The 12,112-nt window shown below is 42.0% G+C and overlaps 1 long non-coding RNA gene across 1 annotated transcript in view; it reads right to left on the reverse strand.

The window, feature by feature from the left end:
- Positions 1–6,125: 6,125 nt before the first annotated feature.
- The window catches only part of LOC311253196, a 123,634-nt gene continuing 117,647 nt past the window's right edge, over positions 6,126–12,112 (reverse strand). Inside the window, exon 3 of the long non-coding RNA XR_014621644.1 lies at positions 6,126–6,196. This is a non-coding gene — a long non-coding RNA (uncharacterized lncRNA). The remainder of the gene's footprint in view (positions 6,197–12,112) is intronic.

Consider the following 12,112-nt stretch of genomic DNA (forward strand, 5'->3'; position numbering starts at 1 on the left):
TAAGTTTAGAAAAAAAAACTACTTGGTTAAGTTTAGATAGAAAACTACTTGGTTAGGTTTAAGCACAAAAGTACTTGGTTAAGTTTAGAAACAAAGCTACTTGGTTAAGTTTAGAAAAAAAAACTACTTGGTTAAGTTTAGATAGAAAACTACTTGGTTAGGTTTAAGCACAAAAGTACTTGGTTAGGTTAAGAAATAAAACTACTTGGTTAAGTTTAGAAACAAAACTACTTGGTTAGGTTTAGAAACGAAGCTACTTCGTTAGGTTTAAGCACAAAAGTACTTGGTTAAGTTTAAGCACAAAAGTACTTGGTTAAGTTTAGAAAAAAAAACTACTTGGTTAAGTTTAGATAGAAAACTACTTGGTTAGGTTTAGAAACAAAACTACTTGGTTAAGTTTAGAAATTAAACTACTTGGTTAAGTTTAGAAACAAAACTACTTGGTTAAGTTTAGGCACAAAACTACTTGGTTAGGTTTAGAAACAAACTACTTGGTTAAGTTTAGAAACAAAACTACTTGGTTAAGTTTAGAAACAAAACTACTTGGTTAGGTTTAGAAACGAAGCTACTTCGTTAGGTTTAAGCACAAAAGTACTTGGTTAAGTTTAAGCACAAAAGTACTTGGTTAAGTTTAGAAAAAAAACTACTTGGTTAAGTTTAGGCACAAAACTACTTGGTTAGGTTAAGAAACAAAACTACTTGGTTAAGTTTAGAAACAAAACTACTTGGTTAAGTTTAGAAACAAAACTACTTGGTTAGGTTTAGAAACGAAGCTACTTCGTTAGGTTTAAGCACAAAAGTACTTGGTTAAGTTTAAGCACAAAAGTACTTGGTTAAGTTTAGAAAAAAAAACTACTTGGTTAGGTTTAGAAACAAAACTACTTGGTTAAGTTTAGAAATAAAACTACTTGGTTAAGTTTAGAAACAAAACTACTTGGTTAAGTTTAGGCACAAAACTACTTGGTTAGGTTTAGAAACAAAACTACTTGGTTAGGTTTAGGCACAAAGCTACTTGGTTAAGTTTAGAAACAAAACTACTTGGTTAAGTTTAGAAACAAAAGTACTTAGTTAAGTTTAGAAACAAAACTACTTGGTTAAGTTTAGAAACAAAACTACTTGGTTAAGTTTAGGCACAAAACTACTTGGTTAGGTTTAGAAACAAAACTACTTGGTTAAGTTTAGGCACAAAGCTACTTGGTTAAGTTTAGGCACAAAACTACTTGGTTAAGTTTAGAAATAAAACTACTTGGTTAAGTTTAGAAACAAAACTACGTGGTTAAGTTTAGGCACAAAACTACTTGGTTAAGTTTAGGCACAAAACTACTTGGTTAAGTTTAGAAACAAAACTACTTGGTTAAGTTTAGGCACAAAACTACTTGGTTAAGTTTAGAAACAAAATTACTTGGTTAAGTTTAGGCACAAAACTACTTGGTTAGGTTTAGAAACAAAACTACTTGGTTGGTTAAGAAACAAAACTACTTGGTTGGTTAAGAAAAGATCATATTTCGGGTTAAATAACTACGTTCATTCTTGTAACTTGTATAATGGAAGTTGCATAACTTTCAGTGATGTAAGAACGTACTTTTACTTAGTTATGCAACATAACTTATTCACAAATTACTCTTGATTTGGGACGCAAACTCATCTGCACAAAATGCCTCGAGCCTGAAAGAAGTCAAAATGTTTCACCCATGTTTTACTCTTCATTGGTGGATCAGTGACTGAAGTGCTTATTTATGTATTTTTTTGTGCTGTAGCAGCTCTAAAACACAACCAGTGACACCTAAAGATGATGAGCTGACTGAACTGATCACTGCATTGGATAATCATCGTGACTAACAAAGACAAAAAGGGAAGAAAAAAAAGATCAAACCAAGTCCAACAAAGAAAAAAACCCACCACAAAGTTTCGTGTGGGCCAAGTTTTGGATGAGAGGGAAAAAAAGAGAAACCTGCGAGGCCACACAACTGAAGTGGCTTCCTCAAAGAGTTTTTATCCCCGGTGTCCATGGGAAGAACCCCAGCGGAACAGCTGCAACGGCAAGCCATGGCTCCTCATGAAAGGTTTTGCCTGGAGGCGGGGAGGCGAACGACTTGATCGCGAAGAAAGTCAATTGTTTTCCCGCTGAAAGGCAAAAAGCCCAGGAGGAGCTGCACCATGGTGTGTGGGACATATCAAAATATTTGACAGACTTCAGCATTATGAAAAACCTCCGTCCGCTTTTTTTCTCTGGAGAGGTTTTTGTTTTTCCTCCCACCACCGACCCGTCACACTCCCATCAGGCCCCCTGACTGGCCCGTGTCATTGTTTGGGCCCTGAGAGTTCAAAGCGAGCCTTTTAGGAGCCGCTCAGTGTGCGCTGACACCATGTAATGAAATTAGCAGTTGTTGCTAAACAGGTTTCAATCAAAGAGTGCGAGCCAAGACCTAGTGCCCACTGTTCATGAATCACCTCTTTCACTGACTTATGGCAGACAGTCTGGGACATTGTTGCTCCTTTCATTGACCCATCATTCAGCCAGGTAGTCCCACCGAGAGTAAGAAACGCCGGCTTTCACAGGGAGAGAGACCTGGCGGCTGAGAGAGCCAACAACAAACAGCGTACGACAACGGACACGGAAACTGCAAAATAACTCAAAACTCATTTAACTCTCTTATGATTTTATAAATCTGTGTTCAGATACACAGATAAAAAAACCAAAGTCACCAACAATACGGCTCACAAATCCTTATTTACACCCCGTCCCCTATCCCTGACCTGCCCAGTGACCCCACGCTTGGATTGGAGTTTATTTGTTGCAGATATCAGGTTTATTACCGGCCGTAGTCGGACCCAGATCCCTCTAATCATGCAGTTTGTTTAGCTAAAAACTAAAACCTACAGGGATTGTGGTGTATGGAGCAGATCACTCATTGCTCACACCAACAAAAACCCACGTCTGGTAAACAGCGCAGACCTGGTAGAGTATAATTACGCCTGATCCTAGATAATTACTGGATTTCTGTCCTCTTGTATACTCTACCTTGCTTTATTATTATGATTTACTACGTCTGTTGCCGTTATTATTTCAGCTGCAGCCACAATAAAACAGAGCTGACTGGAAATCTGCTTGTATTTGTCAAATTATTGACGACTGGCGTCACGTCCGAGACAATCGCTGTGGAAAGTTCATGAAAAAATAAAGAATAATCAGATATCCTACACATTTAAAGGACAGTTTTTACCTACCTTACAAAATAAAACAGCATTAAAAATGATTTCTATCATGATTTTCTTCAATGAATTGCTTTTTTTTGTAACTTGCAAAATCAAACTTGACTTCATGCTAACTTTGCCCCACTTTGCAGCTCAGATTTGGGTGAACTCGCCCTTTAATAATAACGTTTGACTGCTTCGACTTATGAAGATGAAAACAAAACAGAAGCTGGCTCGGAGGTTCGGCCCTCCAGAGAACTGGACCGCTGATTTATGCATGTTAATATTATTTTAGGACTCAGAGTTTGGCGTCATCAGACTTATAATCGAGTTCCCGTCGAGCTAAATCACCTTTTATCCATTTTTCCCTTTTTATGATCTCGGTCATGTGATTGTCTCCGACTGGCTGTTGCTACAACAGTTGAGGCCACGTGGTGCTGTTTGTTGTTCGGAGCCGTAACGAAGACTAAGTGCTCAAAACATGTTGTTTTTTAATTATTTAGCCACTCTGATAAAGTCTTTTTTAATACTTCCTGTCTGCTTTCCAAGAGCACCTGACTACAACTCTACAGTGTTTCACTCAGAGCAGCCAGTCATCTAATTTTACCTTCCAATTTGATCCATAATAACGTCTTCTTTTCTGAAATATGAAGGGAATTAAAGGACGATCCCCGGCTGTTATAATGCAAAACAGCTTTCTTCAATTAGTTTCTAAAACAAGGTGACATTTGTTGTGATTTTTGTGCAGCAACAAGTTTCTAGAAATAAGAAACAGAAACAGTTTTATCATTTGATTCATGAAAATAAGATTTTCAGGACTAATAATAGATGTAAATGCCTTAAAAAGATTCAGGGTTGTACTTTATGGCCTCGAGAGGTAATTGCTTTATTATTCATTTATTGTGTTATAAATTTTGAGATCACAAGTTCCCTGAAAAGTGACACGATATCTTGTTTTGTCAAAAGCGACTCGTGACTCGTCAGGTTTTTATTTAAGCTGCGCAGTAAACGAGCGTTAGCTGCTTTTTACCTGCTTCCACACGCAGCGAGGCGGAATGACCCTTTAATGCTCGACACATGTACGACTGCTGCTGCGTTAACAATGGCCTCCACACACACACACACACAAACTGCTGCCTATCATGTGTGTGTGTGGAGGCAGGGTGATGCATGTGTTTACATGTGTGTGCTCATGTGTCTGCGTGATGCATGTGTTTATTTGCTTGTATGTCCTGTGTGTGTGTGTGTGTGTGTGTGTGTGTGTTTGTGTGTTCTTGCCTCCAGGCCTGTCTCCTGAGTCCCCCCCCCCCACACACACACACCTCCCAGCCTCCTCCCACACACACACACACACACACACACACACACACACCTAAAACCGATGTCTTTGAATCACTGGCAACCCTGCTGCTAATTTATTTGCGCTGAGCATTATGGGAATTAATGTACCTGACATTCAATGACAACAGCCGGCGCTTTGTGGCCCTTTTTACATTTCAACACATTCCTGCCGTACACACGGCTGCCTATTGAGAAACGTCCATCTTCCCACCTAGCTGAAAAGAAAACACACACACACACACACACACACGCACACACAGCAGGCTCTGAACCTCTAGGTGCAGGAGGCTGTTAGCGGTGGCTGATGATAGTAGCAAAACATTAACATAATAATTAGTGTCTTGTAATTGTTTCATTAAAACCAGTTGTTCCATTTCTCCTCTTGTTCTCCCAGAAGACGCGAGACGGCGTTTGGACGTCAGCCAAAGGGAGGGTCGGTCCACGTTTGTGCCCGCTCAAGATGTTTGCCTGCTCTCTGGGAAGCCGGGGGAAGGCTGTCGGCGGCGGGCGGGTGGCGGCGGCCGCTTCGGCCATATGCGGAGACAAAAAAAACAAACGCGGCGGGAAACTCAAGAAGGAAACTGACGGATTTACTGTCAAAAAGTCCTCAAAAGTGCTGATTTCTTATAATTAACTCCAATCAGGAGCTAACGAGACGAATGCGAGTCTTTTCTTGTCATCCGGCCCTTCAAAATAAAAGCCTGTGTTGCACAAAGTTGCCCAATAATGAAGCAGAGCCTGTACATTATGTCAGGGCCTTTAAAAGGTCACGCAGCATAATCGTATTGAAAGCTGGCAGTTCATTTAGAAGCTGCGAACACACACACACACACACACACACACACAAGCGCTCATGCATATACAGTGGCCGCCTGGCTGTGAAGTGGATTCATTCACACACACACACACACACACACACAACACACACACACACAGACTTCAACCCTCATTAGCATTTTAAAGAGGAATTCCACTCGTTTACCGTTTAGTACCTGCCAGTCGGCATTTGTGAGCGTGATCGACTCCTAAAGCCACCGACTGGAGGAGTGAAACCTGTGATGTCATTAACATTTAAATTATAAAGCTGCTACATTGTGTGTGTGTGTGTGTGTGTGTGTGTGTGTGTTGTGCAAGCAGACAAAAGCTGACTGAGTTGCATTTAACTACAAAATGAGCTCTGAACGTGTAGAAATATAGAAACTGTGCTGCGTCTCTCAGGCAGAAAGTTATCGACCATCGTGAAACTCAAATTTTCTTCATTTTTGGGATCAACTCAAGTGTCCAGGACCCCCCCACCCCAAAAAAAATACCAGTGGGTCATCAACTAAATTAAAATTGTATTTTTAGTTTCTTAATTAAGTGATAACCTTGATTAACAATTGAAATTGAAGGTCAGTTACAGAAGCAGAATGAGGCGGAGTTTGAAAACGTGTGGCGTTAAATTCACTCACAAGATTTAAATGAGAGAGAAAAAAGGAAAAGGAAAGAAAAAAAGTACAAATATCTTTGTTTCTGACACTTTCAGGAGGAGAAATTGTAGTTTTTTTTAAGTTGACTAAAAAATAAAAACTGAACGGTCCACTTACTCACTATCCAAGAGCTTTCAGTCACATCTGATGGTCTTCATCAGAAGTTAATGGCTCGGTTGTCATCACGTGACCTAAATATGGAAATGAGGAACGAGGAGATTGTAGTCAAACGACTATATTCAGTGTAAATAATAAACTATTATGTTCAATTTCTCATTTGTAATAAAATACACAAGACAACAAGATGCAACAATCAGTTGCATCTTGTTTTTTATTTTATCAGTTTAGATGTTCATGTTACATTTACCAGTACGAGCTGATGTCACGATTCAAGGATCATTTTAAGTTGTGACGACTTATTTTCATAGTTTTTCATAGTTTCAGTCGGATGTGATGACATTATTGGTATCCGGTAACATCTCTAAGAAAGAAGCCACGAGCGTCATGACACAGGACGCTCAGAGGATCCGACAGGCTGAAATTATGACCTGAACTGTCCGATGTGAAGTTTACGGACCAACTTCAGTAGTTTTCCTGTGCGAGACACGTCATTGCTCCGGATGAGGAACACCACGATCTGTATCTCCTGTATTTTTCCTTCATCACGAGTGTGGATTTTATTATTGACGCTGGTTCTTGAGTATTTTTGTGTATTCGAGAGTAAAATGGTTTCACGTGGATAATTATCACTCTGTCCAGGAGTCAGAAGATTCATGAAAAGTTACACAAACACAGAAAACAGAACAATGTATTGTCTTAGTTATTACGCCATTACGACCTCTTCCGGTTCATCTCGTGACCTCCTAGTTAAGCCCCGAGCCTCAGGCTGATAATCAGGCTGTCAAACTGCCTCTGACCTGCTGACTGCTCATGTATCAAGCATCATTGTTTTTAATCCTCGTTACAGAAGTCTGTCCTGACTCGTCACCACTCAGCACACGAGCAGCTCTGACAGCTTTGCAACAAATGCGCTGAATCCCGTTTCCATTTTCCCGCAGTGTTTTTGTGTCCCTGAACATACGTGTGCTGCCAGACGACCTCACACACACACACACATGCACACACATGCACACACATACACTGCTGCTGCTGCTGCTGCTGCTGTTGTTGGTCTGCAGCTGCGTGCTCTCCACTCCATCTCTCTCAGTGCAGTACAGTGAGGAGGCATGGGAGGCAATAAGAGGCATACGTCTCATTGGCCAAGTCCGGGAGGGGAGGAGGCTGTGTGTGTGTGTGTGTGTGTGTGTGTGTGTGTGTGTGTGTGTGCATGACAGGCTGTGTCACACCACCAGATAGTTAGATACCACCGCCGGGGATTTGACATTTAGTGTTTTTTGACAAACTTCTGACGACCGTCTCCTGCAGATCATTATCAAAGCATTTCTGTCTCTATAATCAAGACGAATGCTTCTGAACACGACCATGATCATTTTGTGGAGGAGCAACTCTCGAGGATCCAACAGGGCGGGGGGGAGGGGTGGCGGCGCTGGGAGGGCGGAGGGCGGCGTATCACTTGGGCGTGCTCAACACATACATTTCCATTTTCCCAAAGACAGATTTGTTGGCAGCGCCGATATAAAGCGACACCCCGGTGCTGACAATGTTTCTGTCGACTTATTGAATCTGCGGCAGAAAAAAGGGGGCAATCTCGGAGGCAGGCCGCAATCTAAAACATTGATAAATAAATATGGGAGATATGAATATGTTTGTTTGTTTGTTTGTTTGTTTGCGCTGGGGGTCGATTTAATCCCCGCTCGCCTTAGAAACATCCCCAAAGACTGATTGGTGTCGCGCACTGCAATTAACTCCACGAGCACCGTCTATAAATCAACTTCCTGAACTCGGCGTGGAGGAGATGATGTTTTTGAAATTAGCACCATCCGCCGCTTGTGTCGTGGGGGGAGGAGGAAGAGGGGGATAGGAGCGCATGTGTGTGCGAGGGATGGGGGGGGGGGGATGATTTTCAAAATAACGGCCCCTCTGATATGTGATATTCAGAAAAACACGCAGAAACAAGTTTCAGAAAATCACGTTCATTCTTCACGGCGCCGCGGGGGGAACGCCGCACGCGCGCTCATTTATTTTGACGTTTTGAGTGGCGAGCGCGCCAGTTTTTATTTTAACTGATCGCCTGTTTGGTTGCAATCGAAGCGCCGGCGCCTCCCTCGTATTCGCCTCCACCGCATTATGAGCCACGAGCTGCTGTCACCGCCTTCACAGGAGAGGAGCATTTAGGTCAATTATCATTGCATTCAGAATCACGCTCGACTACTTAGATTAAGAAAAACACTTATTTGCCCGCGCGGTCCGAGCGGAGCAATATGTCTCTGACTCTGAGAGATGCTTTATTGCTTTACTTATTCATGTTTCACGTGCAAAATCCTCGTGTGAGTGTGTGTCTGCATCCTCAAATATATACAGTACACGTGTGTGTGTGTGTGTGTGTGTGTGCATTCCCTTGCAAGTGCAGCTGATAACGCTAATCCTGTTTACTTCTCTCTCCCTCTCCCCTCAGTATTTCAAATATACCTTACGCCTTTCCTCGACTTCAAGGCGTATCCGCGGAGGAGAACGCGGCCCCTGCCCCGGCGATCCAGCACGCACACACACACACACACACACACACACACACACACACACACACTCACACACACACACACCAGAACAAAGGGAGTCCCCCCCCATATTCGATTCCCTCTCTGAATATGTAAAACACAGCAGTGGAGTCAACGCTGGGAAATTACCAGAACTATCTGGGCCATTGACAGGCCTCCCCTGTGGTCAAATGGGCCGCGGCTGTGTTTGGTAAGCCCCCCCCCCCGCTCTGCTTTCTGTGGCTCTGCGTAGATAACCAGCAGGGGAGGAGGCAATCGGGTTTGTGGGACTCGGACCGAGTGTGACTGTGGTTTTGCACTCTGCCCTTGAAGGCTTTTCTTCTTATGATCTTCCACGTTAAAGGGGCAATATGAAGAGTATTTTATTGCCCCAGAAGGAAACAATGACCGGGAATTTATCTGTTGGAGGTTGATGGGGTCCGAACTTCACCTGCTGAGATTTCAGGAATCACATTCTGGCTCCCTCCACTGTTGTTACAAAACTCACACCCTTGAAAACAAAACTTGTGATCAATGGTTGCATAACTCTTTACAAAACAGTTGCTAGAAAAAATGTTTGGAAAGTACATTTCTGCAGACCACACATGTTTTGACTGCGTTGTTTTTTATGCTCTGGTTGGTTTTAGGCACAGAAAAATCATGGATAGGAAGGAAAAGATCATGTTTTGGTTTAAAATGCCTGGTTTCATCACCACAAACAAGGCTGAAGAAACATGGTTGGGTCGTCTGAAACACGTCTGGAAAGGTCCTAACATCTCCTCAAAACTATCCTGGTTTGACGCCACAAAGACGGCTGTAATGTCCCGACGTCTGATTTAAAAAATATCCAGTTTGGCTGCCAGAAACACGGTTGGAAATGTCCTGAAGTCTCGTCAAAAATGACCCAGTTTTGCCACCACCAACACGGCTGAAGATATCTCGACGTCCCGTTAAAAACATCTAATTTTGTTGCCATAAAATTTCCTGAAGAAACCCAGTTGGGTTGTTTAAAATATGACTGGAAATGTCCCAACATCTCGTCGAACATATCCCAGTTTTGACGCCACAAACACGACTGATAATATCACGTCTTGTTAAAAAAAAATCCCTGTTTTGTTGCCATAAACGCGGCTGGAAATGTCCCAAAGTCTTTTATCAGCTGGAAACTGTTGTGATGTTAAAAATATCTAGTGGTTTCATGCTTGCAAAAGTTCTTGAACAGTGGTCACTGGCTTGCCATAAGTAGCCGTTTGGTAACCCAACATTCATTGAGTGTTTTCCATTTGTTGTTTGGTATCTCTTTTCTGCATTATGACATTTTGCATCTGCATTTAATGAGTCAGCTTGGTTATGAATAAACAGAAGAAGAGACCCGGAGTAGTTAGCAGGAGCAGCATTAGTCATCAGGGCTAAAAACTGTTGATCCGGCAAAGAAGAGCACTGTCCCCTCTGAATAATCCCCACTTCATAGTATTTAGTTTTCTGAGGAAGGTAATTGTAAATGCAGGTGCTGTGGTAAACACAGGTCAGAAGGTTTGTTCCAGACCTTTCCGACCCTTTTAGGTGATGATATTTTGAACCATTTGTGATTCCCCTGACCCGTTGGCACCGCCGCGGCCCTTCTTGGCCCGCCACCGGCGTCAGGGGAGATCCTGATTCACAGAAGCCATGGCTGCTCCTCAAACCCGCCGGCAGATGCTCCCTCTCTCCCGCCTCGCCAGCCGGCAACGTGCCTCCTCTGACATGCCTGTGTGTCTGTCTGCCTGACTCAGTCTGTCCATTCGTCCGTCCATCTGTCCGTCAAGTGGCTAAAGCCCGAAGCTTCGGTTATAAAAATGCACGGTGGTATTTAAAGGGGCAGTGAGAGAGGTATTCGCCTCCCTATAGGACATAATATGCAGGGTCATAGAAATAATATCTAAAATTAGGGAAAAAAGGTTCATGGAAGGCAATATGTTCCCATGAATCATTTATTGGCTGACGTGTTTCAGTGCCCACATTGTCTGATGAATGATTGATGGCAACATGTTGCAGTACTGAGCCTCTTTCCTGTCTTTAGATACATGAAAACTACGACTTTAGGTCACTTACAGGCCACTGTAACTCCAAGCTGCACTTATTCATATTTCTTTATAAGAACAATGGCTCGATGACTGAAGACGGATTTATCATCAAACTGTGCTCCTCCATTTAGTCCTATGGAGCGTTTTAGCTACTGTCAGCTTGATGTTTTGGTTTAACACAGTCTCAGTGCCTACAGCAACCTAGCTAGCTTGAGAGTAGCATTTAGCAACTTAAGAGTCATTTTGTGAGGATGACAGACCAGAACTAAAACAGGAAAATACAACTAAATATGAGAGAAAACTGACTCATAGAAGTTAATGTCGTCTGCGTAACTGCTGGATGTCGTTTTAGCTTCATTTTTAAGGTGATTATTTGGACCCCAGGACGACTAGCTAACGTCATGGTGTTAGCTAATGTGGTTCCCTAATAACCAAAGAAAGTCAATGATTTGTTAAAGGTGCAATATGTAAGAATTTTACACCAATGTTTACAGGCGTTGGGGAGTACTGCTGCATATGTAGAGAGAAAAAGTAGTATAGCCCCTTTTGTGGCTCCAGAGGAAGCTGCATGAAGTCTAATAAACTGCCTCCAGTGATGTCATTCAGTGGCTAAGCTGGATTATGGGTAATGTAGGCGACCAGGTTTTGAAAAAGAAGAAGAATGGTTGGAGTAATAAAGGTGATATCTCTGATTCTGCTGTATCGATCTTGATAATTTTTTTAAAAACTGTCCTGGCGCCTACACTACCCACAATGCAACTTAGACACTAAGTTTCACATATGCAGTCGGACTTGTAAACACACTTCAATATGGAACATTGGTGGAATTGACCTTTAAGATGAATTTAAATCTAAATATATAACACTACCTTGTCGTAGGATGTTCGACTGGCTTCATGGCTGTTACAGAAACTACTCACAGCCATTAGTTGTTGTAGTTTAAACAATAATCCTACTTTTGTCACATGGTCCTGAAATTGTTAATAAAATCACAAACTCACACACGAGAACGTGATTCTGAAACATCTAAATCTACGTATAATCTACAACATACCGCAAAATGTACGAACGTCTTCGTCTAACCAGCAGAATTTGGAGCTTGATATGAATCTGAGAATTAAACTCGAGCAGAAGTTGTTTTTTTAATAAAAGAAATAACCATTTCAACATCATTAATAATAAATGTGTTTTATTGGAAATGTCCTCCTGGTTCCGATCCACGGCTGTGTCTGGATGCAGTAAAGCCTCTCAGAAATATTGTCACAGATTGTCTAAATGAGAAACTTTCTCGACAACACACACTTGTTAATGAATAAATCATACCATTAATGACTGCAAGTTTGTTTTTCTTGTGTGTGTGTTTTTTTCTTCTTGTGGCTGATGAACCCTG

The sequence above is a fragment of the Pagrus pagrus genome, assembly GCF_965226575.1.
Source record: "Pagrus pagrus genome assembly, chromosome: 24".
NCBI lineage: Eukaryota > Metazoa > Chordata > Actinopteri > Spariformes > Sparidae > Pagrus > Pagrus pagrus.